We start from the raw sequence: 17,370 nt of genomic DNA on the forward strand, positions 1-17,370 counted from the left end.
GGGTGTGTGAATGATAAAATAGAAATGAATGAAAATGGTGAGGGGTGTGTAAATGATAATATTAAAATAAACTTTATTTCTAATTTAATATGTACAACTGAAATAAAAATTCCAAGTCAAAGAGAAGATGAAACCCCCACACTCGAAAAAGTAGGAGGGCGGAAGATTCCCCTTATAACAATGTGGTCCGGTTTGAATCTCAGTGATGCATCTGAGGGAGAGCAGGAACCAGTCCGTGTAGATTAGATTAGTAAAGATAATCCCCCAGGAACAAACTAGATCAACACTGTGTGAATTTAAATCAGTATAATCTTCACCAAAACGCGTTTCGGGCTAATAGCCCTTCATCAGTTGGCAATTTGAACAATATTAAAAAATAATCCCAGATTAGTGGTATATATACAAATTTTTGGCGCATGCGCCTTAAAATAAATTGGGATTAAATAATCCTTAGGTTAGGACTATTATTTAAAAGATTGAAAAAATAATCCCTATACTGGGATTAAAAAATGTTGAAAATTAAAAGATGTAGAAATTTAATCCCTGTACTGGAATTATATTAAAATATCAGTGATCAAATTAAATTTTTCTGCTAACTGCTTCCAGGATTCTTCATATAAGTCTGGATCTTCTTGAGTAGGGTTCATTACGGAAACATTTTCTTCTTTCTGTTTTATTTCGGGAACATTTTCTTCTATGTTGTAAGAGGTCCCATCCAACTCCGGGACGGAGAAGGCAAGGTCTTCAAAATTTATTGTTAAAAAAGAGGAGCGTTGGCGGGCCTCAAAAGGCGGGATCCATATTAATGGCTTTTGTGGTATGCAGGTTGGGGGTGGTTCGACGGTCATCTTCTTCTTATATATGGATGACTTCTTTTTCTTCAATTCTTTTTTTTAGATGATTCTTGTTTTTCTTCTTTCGTTTGGTTATAAGATAACGGTCTTTTTCTTCATTGCTCCTTAAGTGATGAATGTTCTTCCGATGGCAAAATTGTCATTCTTAACAGAAACGATTATATTGAAGAAGGACTGCGCCAACTCAACAACTGTGAATTCTACAAAACTCTTAAAACTAATCTAACTACTAAATTCAATGAAGAAATCACCAAATTTCTTAACTACACCAGCAAAAATAATTTATTAGATCCGGACACCGTAAAATATCTCAAAACCAAATATCCAAGAACTCCAGTTTTTTACATGCTGCCAAAAATCCACAAACCAAACAACCCAGGGCGGCCAATTGTATCAGCGGTCAATTCACCCACGGAAAAAATCTCTCAATTTTTCGACTATCACCTCAAAGAAGAAGTTAAGAAAGCCAATTCGCTCATTCAAGACACCACTGATTTTTTACGAAAAATCCAAGAAATCCCGAAACTCAATGAAAAAACCATTTTATGTACGGCAGATGTTACCAGTCTCTACACATCTATACCGCACAACCTAGCCATGACTACTTGTAAAAAAAGCTCTACAAAATCGAGAGGACAAAACTGTCCACTCATGGATTTTACTACGTTTTTTAAATTTCATCTTAAAGAAAAATTGCTTCATTTTCAACAACAAATACTATTTACAAAACCAAGGAATTAGTATGGGTACCAAAGCAGCCCCCAGCATAGCTTGTATTTTTATGAGTGACTTAGAAGAATCTTTTTTTAGAAAAAAACACCACGAAACCTCTTGTATGGTACAGATACATCGATGACATTTTTTTCCTGTGGCCCTCTAATGTACAGAGTCTTATGGACTTCATAGAGGAGTTCAACAATCTCCTACCTTCTATCAAACTCACTCTTGAGTACGACCTCAACAGGATTAATTTTCTAGATGTAACTATTTATAAAGATGCCGAGAATCAACTTCAAACCAAGTTATACTCAAAACCAATGATAGCTTCCTGTATCTCCACTACCTAAGCTGCCATCCTATTCATCAGAAACGTAATCTACCTTTTAGTCAAGCTCTACGAATTTGCCGAATTTCCAGCACAATCACGAATAGAGAATTATCCCTTAGACACTGTGGGATCCAGTTTCTTAAAAGAGGATATCCTAGTGATCTTATTAACCAATCTTTTGATAAAGCCCTCCTAATCAACAGGGACGATTTGCTTAAATATAAGGATAAAATTATCAACAAATCGCTAACGTTCGTAACTAACTTTATCCCACGTGTTAATTTAAAAAAAAACATCAGTAGAGAATTTACTATATTGGATAATAGCATTGAAACCCGATCTATTTCAAATACCCCGTTTAAAGTTTGTTTTAGACGCAACAAAAATCTCAAACATCTACTAATATACGTTCCGATATTTCAACTTTTTTTTACCGCGACCAAAAGGTTGTTATAAATGCGGCAATAATTGTTCCGTTTGCCGACATTTAGTTATCACTTCGTCTATCGAATCACTTGTTAACAAAAAGAAATATTATATTAAAAGCCATCTTACGTGCGATACCCCATATATAATTTACGCTATTTCCTGCAATTTTTGTGGGATACAATATATCGGCCAAACCTCCGATACATGCAAACGCAGATTTTATAATCATTTAAGTGACATACGGAATTTTAAAGATACCCCTGTAAGCAATCATTTTAATATTGACAAACACACTATCAATATAAAAATCCTTTCAAAAACTTCGCGTAATCTAAACAAACGATTACGTCATGAGGAAAGCTTCATAACGTTGCTAGCAACAACTAGCCCCGGTGGACTAAACGAATTGGCATAACTATTTTTTCAAACATTCTTCCAAAATCTTTTTGCCGAAGATGGACGCAACGGCCCATTGCAGTCTTTGTAATACAAATTTCACCAGAAGACACAATCTTTATAGACATCGGAAGAACATTCATCACTTAAGGAGCAATGAAGAAAAAGACCGTTATCTTATAACCAAACGAAAGAAGAAAAACAAGAATCATCTAAAAAAAAGAATTGAAGAAAAAGAAGTCATCCATATATAAGAAGAAGATGGCCGTCGAACCACCCCCAACCTGCATACCACAAAAGCCATTAATATGGATCCCGCCTTTTGAGGCCCGCCAACGCTCCTCTTTTTTAACGATAAATTTTGAAGACCTTGCCTTCTCCGTCCGGGAGTTGGATGGGACCTCTTACAACATAGAAGAAAATGTTCCCGAAATAAAACAGAAAGAAGAAAATGTTTCCGTAATGAACCCTACTCAAGAAGATCCAGACTTATATGAAGAATCCTGGAAGCAGTTAGCAGAAAAATTTAATTTGATCACTGATTTTTTAATATAATTCCAGTACAGGGATTAAATTTCTACATCTTTTAATTTTCAACATTTTTTAATCCCAGTATAGGGATTATTTTTTCAATCTTTTAGATAATAATCCTAACCTAAGGATTATTTAATCCCAATTTATTTTAAGGCGCATGCGCCAAAAATTTGTATATATAACACTAATCTGGGATTATTTTTTAATATTGTTCAAATTGCCAACTGATGAAGGGCTATTAGCCCGAAACGCGTTTTGGTGAAGATTATACTGATTTAAATTCACACAGTGTTGATCTAGTTTGTTCCTGGGGGATTATCTTTACTAATGTATAACTGAACATGATAAAAAGATACAACTCAATGATAACATATTCATTCCTCAAGTGAAAAATAGTAGCGTAAAATACATTGACATGCATTCTGTGGAAATGAACTGCGCGGAAGAATCGAGGTACATGCTGCCATACTGTCAAGTTGACCCAATTTTAAAAACATTAAGACATAATAAAAATAAACTTGTGCAGTTAGATTTTGGAATTTTTGATATTTCTGGCATAAAATTGAAAGAAAAGGAAAATATACTTATGAGTTTGGGTGAGAATGTCGATGAGTGTTTGGGTGAGAATGTACGTGAGAGTTTGGGTGAGAATGTGAGTGAGAGTTTGGGTGACAATGCCAGTAAGAAAGTGAGTATGGAAGATAGTTCTCAGTAATAGTCATTCTTTTTCCCCCAACATACTTAAGGGCAACACACAATTTCTAGATTTTTATACTGGTAACCCTCATTGTGATCAAGCATCAGAGTTCATGCCTCCTCTAAATCAAATAAATGAGATTTTAAAAACAATGAGGACATCTAATAAAAAAATATGTAAAATTAAGTTTTGGCACTTTGGATATTGATGGTATCAATTATTTTCTAGCAAAAATTAAAGAAAAAGAACAATTCTGTATTATAAGAAATCACTCCACATGGTGCAATACATAAACCAACACCATTAACACGAGAAAAAATTAATAATGACCATATAAATAAATTTAAAATACTAGCTAACTCATATGCAATGAATTATTTACATAACTTTAACGATGGTCAGTTACAAGTCAGTGATTTAAGAACTATTCCATGTACAAGTTGGTTGGCTGATACAATAATATCATTTTTTTACAATATTTTCAATAAAAATAACAATTCATTTTCTTTCTTTCTAAATCATATTAATGTTTCAAGATACCCTAATATTGCAATAAAAATAATAATAATAATACGTTTTTTTAAATCGGATAAAAATTATGACTTCTATAGGTTCCACAAGCTAAAAACGCTATTTTTTGTACAATCAGGAGCCATAATTCAGGAAGTTACGGTCCGATATGCGTGAATATCTAAAGGAACCAAGATCTTTGGGTTATAAACTTATATTTCAAGTTTCAACAAAATCAGATAAACATTGTGACCTCTATAGGGTCTACAACCTTGATATACCATGTTTTTACGCTATTTGAGAACGAAGGGCGGCCATTTTGTCTGTCAATTTTGGGCTGAATTTCACGAAATTCGAACTCAGCCGTCCTTAGGGTGTAACGGTGATATAATAATACGTTTTTTTTAAATCGGATAAAAATTATGACCTCTATAGGTTCCACAAGCTAAAAACGCTATTTTTTGTACAATCAGGAGCCATAATTCAGGAAGTTAGTCCGATATGCGCGAATATCTAAAGGAACAAAGATCTTTTGGTTATAAACTTATATTTCAAGTTTCAACAAAATCAGATAAACATTATGACCTCTATAGGGTCCACAAGCTAAAAACGCGATTTTTCGTACAATCAGGGGCCATAATTCAGGAAGTTACGGTCCGATATGCGCGAATATCGAAAGGAACCGAGATCTTTGGGTTATAAACTTACATTTCAAGTTTCAACAAAATCGGATAAAATTGTGACCTCTATTGGGTCCACAACCTTGATATACCATATTTTTACGCTATTTGAGAACGAACGGCGGCCATTTTGTCTGTCAATTTTAGGCCGATTTTCACGAAATTCGAACTCAGTCGTCCTTATGGTGTAACGGTGATATAATAATACGTTTTTTTTAAATCGGATAAAAATTATGACCTCTATAGGGTCCACAAGCTAAAAACGCGATTTTTCGTACAATCAGGGGCCATAATTCAGGAAGTTACGGTCCGATATGCGCGAATATCGAAAGGAACCGAGATCTTTAGGTTATAAACTTACATTTCAAGATTCAACAAAATCTGATAAAAATTGTGACCTCTATAGGGTCCACAAGCCAAAAACGTGATTTTTCGTACAAACAGGGGCCATAATCCATGAAGTTTCGATCCGATACATGCCAATATCGAAAGCAGCCGAGATCTTTTAGAGATACACCTATATTTCAAGTTTCGTTAAAATCGGATAAGAATTGTGACCTGTAGAGTGTCCACAAACAAATTGTGGACGGACGGACGGACGGAAACACAGACAGGCGGACGGACAGGGGCGACGGCATAATACGTCCACATGAAAATGTGGGCGTATAAAAATTGTTGTTTCATCAAGGATTTCCAAATCCTGAGTATAAATATATACATCAGCCATCATATAATATCAATGTACACAATTGTTCTAACGACTGTTCCAAACTGTATCCAAGACAAACATGTGATTCAATATGTGGTATTGCAACTATTATTTGTTCTGCAATAGCTGTATATGATTACTTAACATTTAAAGAGTTTTGTCCAAACATTTATAATACTAATTCGGCAAATAGTGGTATAATGTTTCTTAAAAGAAACATTTCAGATTGGTCGGATTATTTGAGACTAGTAATTATTAACTGGCTAGTTATAAGTCAAGTTTCCCTTGAACAAATAAAAACTGTACATTATCCAGTTCATCATTCTAGACTCTCCCTAAAGAAAATCAAACCTTCATCAAGCCAAAGTACCAAAATTAAGCCAGTAGACAAAGAAAATATTAACACAAATAATTCACATGGTACCCCTGAAAATAATAATATAAAGAACAAGCAAGACTTGTTTAACTGGCTATATCAAGATATCAAGATAAAAGATTTGTTTCAAGGGAAACTTCACTTATATTTAAATATAAAAGATAAATATATACGTTTAATATATATATCCAAAACAAAAAAAGTTTTAATAAGTTTAAATGCAGCCAATTAGGATTTGCTGATATTGAATGTCAAAATAATATAAAAGATTTTATTGGAAGTGAAAAGGCATTGAATTGAATTACTGGTAGCTTGGGAGAAACTTTATTATTAAAACGTTCAGAGCTTTCTCCTGAAATTCAAAATTTAATTGTAAAAGATCCTAATCTTTCTTTCATAAAGAAACGAAATCAGTATCATCTGAGATGCACATTAAAATTAGGCAAAATAAAGAGCAAGTTTTTTCATGTTAATTCAAATCAAAAATCGCAACAATATATTGATATTAATAACTTTTTGGCAGATAAAAACAATTGTTTGAATTGGCTTACTGATGGAAATTTATCAAAATGGACATTTTTAAAAACTGTAAACACTGGCATTGATACAAAAAGATTTATAGATAATATACAGTTTGATCATAGAATTGAGTATAAAAATAACAAAAAAATATCTACACAAATATACGATGAAGATACACCTAAAGTATCAGTAAATACTCATCCAAATTGGGGGGAAACGCATCGCTCAGATGAACATTATACTTTTGTTGATGGGTACATTGGCAAGGCAAAAAATTTAGCTCAGTCTTATTTAAAATGTTCAGGTAAAACCTCAGCTTGCAAAGCTGGTTGTGGTTTTCTCTTAACAGAGATCGATAGATCCCCTTATGTTAATTTGTGTAACAAATGTGAATACCAACTTTTAACCAAAAATTGTATGAATTGTCATTCATGCAACAGCATTTCATGGTTTAAAGATGAGGCTGATTTAGATATTTGTAAGCATGTTTTCAATATTTAAATAAACATCATAGACCACAAGCAATTTATAATCTAAATAAGAAAAATGAAATAAAGCGCCATGATGCACTTTTTACATGTAATTATTGCTTAAAATTTGTTTTACGGAAAGACCACAAAACACAGTGGAACATTTATATATTTTCATCAAGTTGTCATAACACTGATGTTATTCAGATTAACAGATGGGGACTAACACTTGGGTTTAGGGATAAAGTTGATGAAGCTAGAAGTTCATATAAAACAACACCACAACAGATACTAGCAGGTCATATGACCATGGTACCTGTTTATACAGGTACTAATTATATTCAGTGTACTGGGTTTAAATGTGTTATGAGAAGTTGGTGTGAATCGATGAGAAAAGGTATGGATGGCTTCACAATTCATCAGATTTATTAAAGAATCTCTACCAGAATTTTTAGTTCCTAACAAAATAAAAACTGCATTAATAAAATATTTAAAAGATAACTGGTATGAAAAAGCATGTGGAATTCAAGTTTTAACGCTGAAGTTCTTTTTTCGGTCCCCATAGAATATCGTAGAAATTGCTTATTACTTACTGATAATGCAACTGAGAGAAAATTTCGATCCGTAGAAGAAGCTGATTTAAATAACCTTCTCAATAAACAATTATACAAATTTGTTATTGCTGTTATTAATAGAGTTCTCAATCGTGATTCTTTATTTGCATCAACCTCTGGTAAACACATTTACACCATCACTAAAAAAATGGCAAAAAAGAAAGTAAATTGGCAACAGTAGGTATCAATCTGGTTGAAGCTATAGGTGATAAAGAAAACGGCTGGTATCTCGTACAATCAAGTTCATGCACTGATAATACAGCAGAAATTTCAAATGACTTCTGCTTTGCAAATAGGGGTGAAGATGAGTGTTTAATTGACCATGATTATTCTCAATCACAAACAACTCTTCACAAAAAGGTTCAATCACAGTCTTCTCATTTAAATTCTGAAATAGAAAACACAAATGTCGTGTGTAGAAAATTAATAAAACTTTTGACAGATTTGATATGCTCATATTACAGGACTGAAACTATAACATTTTTACCTGAAGAACTCATAAATTTACTTGATGATAACAAATATATCTGTAATATAAAATTAGGCACATGTACTTGTTTGTATTTTATTGTACGAGGGCAGCCCTACTTCTGTAAATACCTATATGCTTGTCTTTCCGTCCACCATGGTGAGAACGATCTAAGAAATTATTAGAACTATTTTTGAATAGTGCTCCAACAATACCTGAATATTTGAAACGTTTTGTCAAAGTAACTCCTCCAACACCTCCAGTTTTAGACCATTTGGATTTACTAGAAGAGCTTGCCCATCCTGCAACTGAAAATGATTATGCCAAAATTAGAAAAGGTCAATTATTAAAACTTTTACATGATATAAAAATTTATTGTACTAATTATGGAGGACCATTGGCTACTAAACAACCCAATAACACGGGGAATAGACGAAGGGATGGGCCTCTAAATCCAGATCGTTATACTCTAATAGAACCAACAGAAATAAATACTGATCCATACTGTCCTCAAGTAAAATTCCCTGAAAATAAACCTTGAGCCAGGGGAAAAGATTTTAATCAAGTTGTTGACGAAGCATATTCATTATTGGAAAGACATGTCACTGATTCTAAAAAAGTATCAGATAAACAAGATTGTAGCAATGATGATATAATTTTGGATTTTACTCCTGAAACATGATTATGCCAAACTTAGAAAAGGTCAATTATTAAAACTTTTACATGATATAAAAATTTATTGTACTAATTATGGAGGACCATTGGCTACTAAACAACCCAATAACACGGGGAATAGACGAAGGGGTGGGCCTCTAAATCCAGATCGTTATACTCTAATAGAACCAACAGAAATAAATACTGATCCATACTGTCCTCAAGTAAAATTCCCTGAAAATAACCCTAGAGCCAGGGGAAAAGATTTTAATCAAGTTGTTGAAGAAGCATATTCATTATTGGAAAGAAATGTCACTGATTCTGAAAAAGTATCAGATAAACAAGATTGTAGCAATGATGATATAATTTTGGATTTTACTCCTGAAACATCTCATACTGATATTTTAGTAGAAGATGAAACTTTGCGCAGAGAACCAAGAATATTAAAGAAAAAGCTGTTGGAAAAAACCATAATGTGCGGAATATGTTTTGAAAAAAATGCAACACCGATATTTAAATGTGCAAATGTTTTAGAACTTCAAAACCACATAAAATTTACACATGAACCGATTATTTGTTTGAAATGTCATAAAGAGAGTGGTGCTCTTGTGGGATTTAATAATAATAAATCTTTTGAAAAACACTTAAGTGCTGATCATTGTATTACTCAAAATTCTAAAATTAACAATAAAGCAAAATTATTCACCAGTAAATCTATTTCTAATTCTGATAAATGTGATGGATTGACTGATAATTTGATAGAACTAGAAAATAATATTAATGTTGATTGTTCAACTACAATTGAAAATATTTCTAATGAATTACATTGCTCTTTGGATGAAAAAATTCCAAAATTAAATCAATCATCCAAGGTTAAGGGAAATCCTGGTTTAGCCAATTAGGCAGTTGGTGAATTAAAAAAAAACTGATGACATTAAAATTTTGAAAAATAAAATATTTAAATCCTTTGAAACAAATGATCATGAAAAATATTTTTGTCCGAAGTGCAAATTGTTGGCGGATTGTGACCCACCCACCATAGAATGTGAAAAATGGTTTCATTTTCATTGCGTTAAACTCAAACGAAAATTTTCTGGTGAATGGTTTTGTTCTGAGTGTAAATGATTCTTGTACCTTATTGATAATTTTCTTTGTATTTTAAAGATGAGTGCACTAGGGTTAATTTTAACACCATCATTGCTACAATTTAAGTGAAAATTGCTCAGCTTCTAGCTTCATCAAAGATCATTCTGATTTACCATTTTACTTACAATGACGAGGTCATTGTCAGCTATAATACTACAGACAAGTAGAGAAGGTATCCTTCTGTATATAGAAGAGTACCCGCACGGCTGAAAAACTCTGCAATGGTACCCGACTGCCCATGAGGGTACCTGTCACGCCACTCTTCAAACATGATAAATATAAAGTCATTTCATTCACAAGACCTTATTTTATTCATCACTTTACAATGGGCTACTTTACACATAACTATAATCATAAGTTCAAAACTAAAATTGGCTAACCGTCTATAAGCTTCAACTATAATTTGGCTAACTGCCGAGAAACGTCTCTCTTTAATCCCCACCATGCCATGTGCTTTTTCTCGCTCTCTACTTACTTCACTTATATTTTTAGTCTCTTTTTTCCAGACATGGAAGTGTACATTAGCATTATCTAATAACTATTGAAGGGGGGTAACTCCAAATAACATCTTACTAAACTTGGATTCTTTGATTTACATTAACGTTCGGATAAAATGAAAACACAAATAGCGCCAAGTGCTTCCTCTTTGCATTTAAACATATAAGATCAAATAACAAAATTACATATATTATTACACTCGCTACCTACAACAACTACTTAGTACTTGCTTTACTTTCAATTCCACTTCCACTGACTGCAGAAAACACAAGAGTCAAACAGCGACCTCAGACGATATAAATAGATACAGCCAGTCACTCGATGCGCACTCGTCTTTGCGCATTGTACTTTGCACCTCCGTCATGTTTGATGCATTTGCTTGAAGAAGCAACCCAAAGGCATGGTCGGTCTTGCTACAATTCTATTTGTATATTAATGTCGACATCATCAAAACTTGAAAAGTGGGTGTCTTCGTTCGATTCCATTTGCTTATTTATTTATAAAGTCACATGACACGTGTCTCTGATCATGCGATGTTATTTCCATGGAAACGAGTTGACTCCAGGTGCAAGAACGCTCATGTCGACCTAGTTGCAGCAAGTTGAACATGTATGGAAGCGTATTTGGGTCACTACTTATTGAGATAATATCGCAACACATCGAACTAAAATATGTCAACATCATGAGTTATATTACAAAAAATCGACTTAATAAGTCGACTCGACGCATTAAATTCACCTCTAAACGACAAAAACTATGTCGATATGTTTACATCATGCCAATAGTCGATTTGACTCTAAATCAACAAGTCATATTTTAATGCAATATAAAGACTTAATAATGTCGCCGTTTTCAGTTATGTACCACGTGCTTAATTTCATTGCCCGAGATTGCTTATTCATGAAAGTGCAGCCAATGATGGGGTTTAACATCCACTCGACACAAACTAGGTCATTTCGGGAGTAACATATGATTTAATTTTAGGTGTCTTTAGCAGTTGGAGGAAACCGGAGGACCCGGAGAAAACCCACTAGGTTGGACCGGCAACCCTACTCCTTGTCACGTACAACCGGGGATTCGAAACCACGCCAGTTGACTCAATGACAGGCCTTTTGATACAGTGCGCACGTGCTAACCATTCGTCCCCCCCCACCACCAACCTCCATAATGGATATTAAAATCTCCGACAAAGAGAGAGAGAGAGAAATGGGGTTTAACGTCCACTCGACACAAACTAGGTCATTTTGGGACTAACATATGGTTTAATTTTATTTCAATAATTCGCTTGCGCGTAGGGGTCTTTAGCAGTGGGAGGAAACCGGAGGACCCGGAGAAAACCCACGAGGTTGGACAGGCGACCCTACAAAATCTCCGACAATAATTGTAGAATTCACCCCTTTCTTGTCAATTATATCTACCATAGCTGAAAATTCATCGGTTAAAAAAATTGTTTGTTTGTATATAATTTGTATATAATCCTAAAAGACTTACTATCAGCACTTATTACTGTTCCAAGCACCAAAAGAGTTTTTTTGCCATGTGTGGCTACAACTGGGTTATTTTGCTCTGATTTCTTCAAATATGATATTTGAAACTTGTGTATAGTGTAACTAAGAACTACGTGATTACTGTGTGAAAACGCGGGGAGATTTTTAGGAGAAATTTGGGATTATCATGTTTTTGGATAGAACATTGCAGTTCAATATGGACATGTTTGTGCTATTTTTAGTATCGGCTTTGTCCTTGTCAATACTACTAGCCTGAACCTTGTGAACTGTCAAGACTAAATACTATTTGGACGAACAATAGAGTTAACAATGTTGTGACTTTTACCATATTCCTGAAGCAATGTACTGATAGCAAAATCTTGGGGTTTTGACGAAGTGTGTCAAATTGTAATCGTCCAATCAAATTTCTCCTGAGTACAGTAGACTCAAGGGGGTTTGTATGACTGACCGCTTATCGGGAATGACCACCTAATAAAACCGCAATGTTTGTTAGTACTGATATCAAGTAAAATTGTACGTGTTGATGCATCAGGAGCAAACATCAATACTCGCTAATGGTTAGCACGTGCGCACTGTATCATAAGGCCTGTCATTGAGTCAACTGGCGTGGTTTCGAATTCCCGGTTGTACGTGACAAGGAGTAGGGTTGCCTGTCCAACCTAGTGGGTTTTCTCCGGGTCCTCCGGTTTCCTCCCACTGCTAAAGACCCCTAAAATTAAACCATATGTTAGTCTCGAAATGACCTAGTTTGTGTCGAGTGGATGTTAAACCCCATCATTGGCTGCACTTTCATGAATAAGCAATCTCGGGCAATGAAATTAAGCACGTGGTACATAACTGAAAACGGCGACATTATTAAGTCTATATATTGCATTAAAATATGACTTGTTGATTTAGAGTCAAATCGACTATTGGCATGATGTAAACATATCGACATAGTTTGTGTCGTTTAGAGGTGAATTTAATGCGTCGAGTCGACTTATTTAGTCGATTTTTTGTAATATAACTCATGAAGTTGACATATTTTAGTTCGATGTGTTGCGATATTATCTCAATAAGTAGAGACCCAAATACGCTTCCATAGAACATGTGCAACTGACTGCAACTAGTTGCTTTGAGTTGTAAGAGGCGCTCAGGTCAACTTTTTTTTCAGTTGCTCCCAGTTGCCGAAAAGCCAGTTGCAAGGTCGACATAAGCCCCCCTTAATGTCAGTATATTCGACAAAACACATATGGTTTTGAAGTAGTAAAATAAACGTCAATTTATAGTAACATACCAGATACCACGCTGTATAGTGTTTTCTATTCACAGGCATAACGATTTCTTTCCCGAATAAAATCTTTTTATTTTTAAGTGCACTGCTAAAGGCGGTACACAATTATGCATTTTAAAAGAAATTTCGAAACTTCCATATCTTCAACATACCAAGTTTGACATTTCTTATAATATAAGTATATAACCAACTACATATTGCATAATGATTCAATTTAAATTTTTATTTAAAATTTTTCTGTAGATTTCTACCTATAATCTGGATTATCGCCCTTATTTTATGCCTTTATAAATACACTTCCATACTACGATTTCTTGTGTGGGATTTTACGTATTATATTTTGTGCAATTACATAACTTAATAATTCCGATTAGTTGCAAAACTGGTAGTTTATTAACCTTTTGGCGTTATTTTATCTGGATTATCGCCCTTTATAATGTGGTGTTTTTATCACTTTCTAAAATTTTGACGTCATTGACAACCTAGCGGTTTTTTTTATTAGGCCACGTCATTCAGTCAGCAGACGACGGTCTACATTTTCTTATTTGCTTCTTTCAGTATTGTTTGTTTTTGTGATGGGTGAAACATTTACCCTACTGTGTTCAATATTTCTCGATTCTACTGAATACTATTACTAAAACGTTTCTTAATTGACTTAGACTTTAGTTTTAGACTACCTGGGTTTTTTTTATACATTTCACCTAGGCCTATGTGGTTACTACAATATGCTTACATTCATATTTCTTGTAACATATAGCAGATCATGATTAATGATTGTTTTCAAATTGAGTGAAGTCTGGGTCACTACAGGCCCGGGACTATGTAGCGCAGTGGACGCTTACGGCTAGCCCCCGGATCAATTCAGTCATTCACTTTATTTTGAATTGTGCGTTTGTTTGTGATTTCTACGTAATATGTCTTGTCCGTATATTTGGGGGGGGGGGGTGTAAATTATGTGTGGTGCAGTACTTACTATTAATATCTGATATTAAATTCAGTTGTCATTGGATCCGGGGATGTCTTGTGGATGCCAATGATGACACCCAATAACCATTCGTTTGTTTCACCGTCACTACAGTACATAGATGTTTTAATTTCTTGTTGATAAGGTCAAGGAGGTATTGAAAACTATATCTAACTTTAGCTTTGGGTTTTTTTAGGACTCGTTTTTGGCACTGTTCTGTGGGTGTGGAAAATACTCAGTTAGTTCTTTTCAGTTACATATGCCTCTTTAGATATTACTTTCCTCCTTTGGTGTAGGATGTATGCTGATGTCATTTTCATTTGCTGTTATTGGGATGTATATTATTGTTTATAAGTTTATCGATGGTTAATTTGTTTTGGGATTTGTACATGACACAGTGTTCTTGGATCTTTTGAATTTAATACATGTTGATAAAATCTGATGTTGGCAATTACGCCATACGTTTTTCATCGTCAGTTGTAAAAGTAGATAATTGATCTTCCATGTCCAGAACTGTTTTCCATACAGAGCCTGTTGCCTGGAACAGTGACTCAGTATGATTTTCTTGCTCTGTTTTCTACTTCCTTCTGTTTTTCTAACAATTGGTCTCTCCGCTGTTTCTTTATTTCCTCTTTTGTATTTTGATATTTATTATGTAACTGGGTGACATTCCGTCTGGCATTTTTGAATAATTCTTCATTTTCTTGTTCTTGTTGATCTTTTAACCAATTATATGTCTTATTTTTTCATCCACATAACAAAGTTTAATGTGTCATGGTCGTTGCATTGGATTTATTTCTAATAGTAATACTGCAAAATCACATTCCGAGATGGTATTTGTTGATGGAACATTAGCACTGTAGTTTTAAAACCTCATTTGGATTATAATATTTTCCACCAGGTACCTGGTCTGCAGCTTGCCGTTCTAAAATTACCAATAAGCTGCAACACAACATTTCCAGAGCCTGTTTGGTCAACATATTCAGCTCTTCGTCAGAGTTTTCAATTCAAAAGGTTTGTGTTACTGGTACCAGGCGTAAAAGACTTTACGTTCAGACACACTCATGCCATCAGGATCGTATTTTTCGGCGGGTGGATAAGGACCCACGTACGCATAATGCTCTGACTTGTTGAAAACATGATCTTCGGTTCGGTGAGACCAAACGTCTTGGATAATCTCCTAAAGAACACGTGTAAAAATTTCAGCTTATCTGTTGCCAATTCTGATGAAAATCTATGTTGTACAAACTTTCCGTATGAAAACGTCTGGAACGGCGCTGTTGTAGCCTGGTGTGTTCGCTATTGTAGAATGCTCTTATCTAGCAGGCGCTGGCTCCTTTATATACGTTAAAAGGTTGATAACGCCATTTTAATATAGAATATGAAAGATCTTTGTAAAAACAATCTCAATACGTAGTACAAAAACATATGACATAAAAAAAAAAACATAATATGAAATAAAAAAATATATGACATAAAAACATAATATTACATGAAATAAATGAATAAAAACATATAATACGACATAAAAACACAGTAAAAAATAAAAGCAATAGTAGTGTAAGAGAATCATTCAATGTAGTGCTGTCGGAAAAGATGTGTTTTGGGGTGTTTTGTTGAAGGAGTCTAGGGAGGAGGCATTGCGAACAGAAAGAGGGAGAGAGTTCCATAATCGAATGGCAGCATTAACGAAGGCACGCTTGCCGTACGTTACCTGGAGGGACGGTCGAGCTGGCTCAATAAGAAGTAGGCTACCCCAGCTGAAGAACGGGTCCGCCTCTGTGGAACTCTCTGTGTTAAAAGATCAGGGCCCTTATTCACGAAAACTTCAACTAAGATACAATCGAAATTTTAAGAAATACTGCAATTCGATTGGCTGACCAGTAAAATCAATTTGCATATATCCAATGAAGTTGCAGTATTTCTTAAAATTTCGGTTGTAACTTAGTTTAAGTTTTCGTGAATAAGGGCCCTGGCAGATAAGGTGGTGCTAGCTCAGTAGCAGATTGAGACATTTATAAGTGAAAGTGAGAATACAATGTATTCAAATCGCTCTTTATGTACTGTAATCAAACGTCTTAAAAGGCCTTGTTTAGGAACTGAAAATAATTACATAGCAGTTTTAGAGATGATTACATTTTCATGGACGGTAATTTGAAAAATTCACATACCCGAAAGGCCACAGCCTATTTCATTGAATATTGTAAAAAACAAACTACCGCAGTCTCCTTTATAACAATCCGTCAATTGAACATAACAACGTCAATATTTACTAATTTAGTGCCATTCATATATTTCTAAAATGTAACTAAAAATTAAAACTTGTATAATCACCTTTTATCACGCCGCAAATCATTGCCAAGGGTCATAACGATACCAACTTTGACCTGTAATGATATTATATCTAAACTGAATGTGCATTTCTTTTATTACAGTCTGGAGATTTTGTAAAACATATAACTTTAGAGAAGGTGCAAAATAATGGAAATGGTTTCGAAAAAGTCTTCAATTACCAGGTTGGTTATTACTGAGTAATAGGAGAGAGAGAGAAATGGGGTTTAACGTCCACTCGACACAAACTAGGTCATTTCGGGACTAACATATGGTTTAATTTTTTTTACATAATTCGCTTGCGCGTAGGCTCTTTAGCAGTGAGAGGATACCGGAGGACCCGTAGAAAACCCACGAGGTTCGACAGGCGACCCTACTCCTTGTCACGTACAACCGGGTATTCGAAACCACGCCAGTCGACTCAATAACAGACTTTATGATACAGCGCGCGCACGCTAACCATTCAGCCATCCAACCCCCCGAGTAATAGGAACACTAATGAATTGTTTTATACATGTAGGGTTGTCATTGAGTTACCTGGCGTGATTTCGATTCCCGGTTGTACGTGACAAGGAGTAGGTCCTCCCACTGCTGAAGACCAACCACTACGGGCAAGCGAATAATTGAAATAAAATTGAACCATATGTTAGTTCCGAAATGACCTGGTTTGTGTCTAGGGGACGTTAAA

Source organism: Patella vulgata, chromosome 3 (genome assembly GCF_932274485.2).
Source record: "Patella vulgata chromosome 3, xgPatVulg1.2, whole genome shotgun sequence".
NCBI classification, from domain to species: domain Eukaryota; kingdom Metazoa; phylum Mollusca; class Gastropoda; family Patellidae; genus Patella; species Patella vulgata.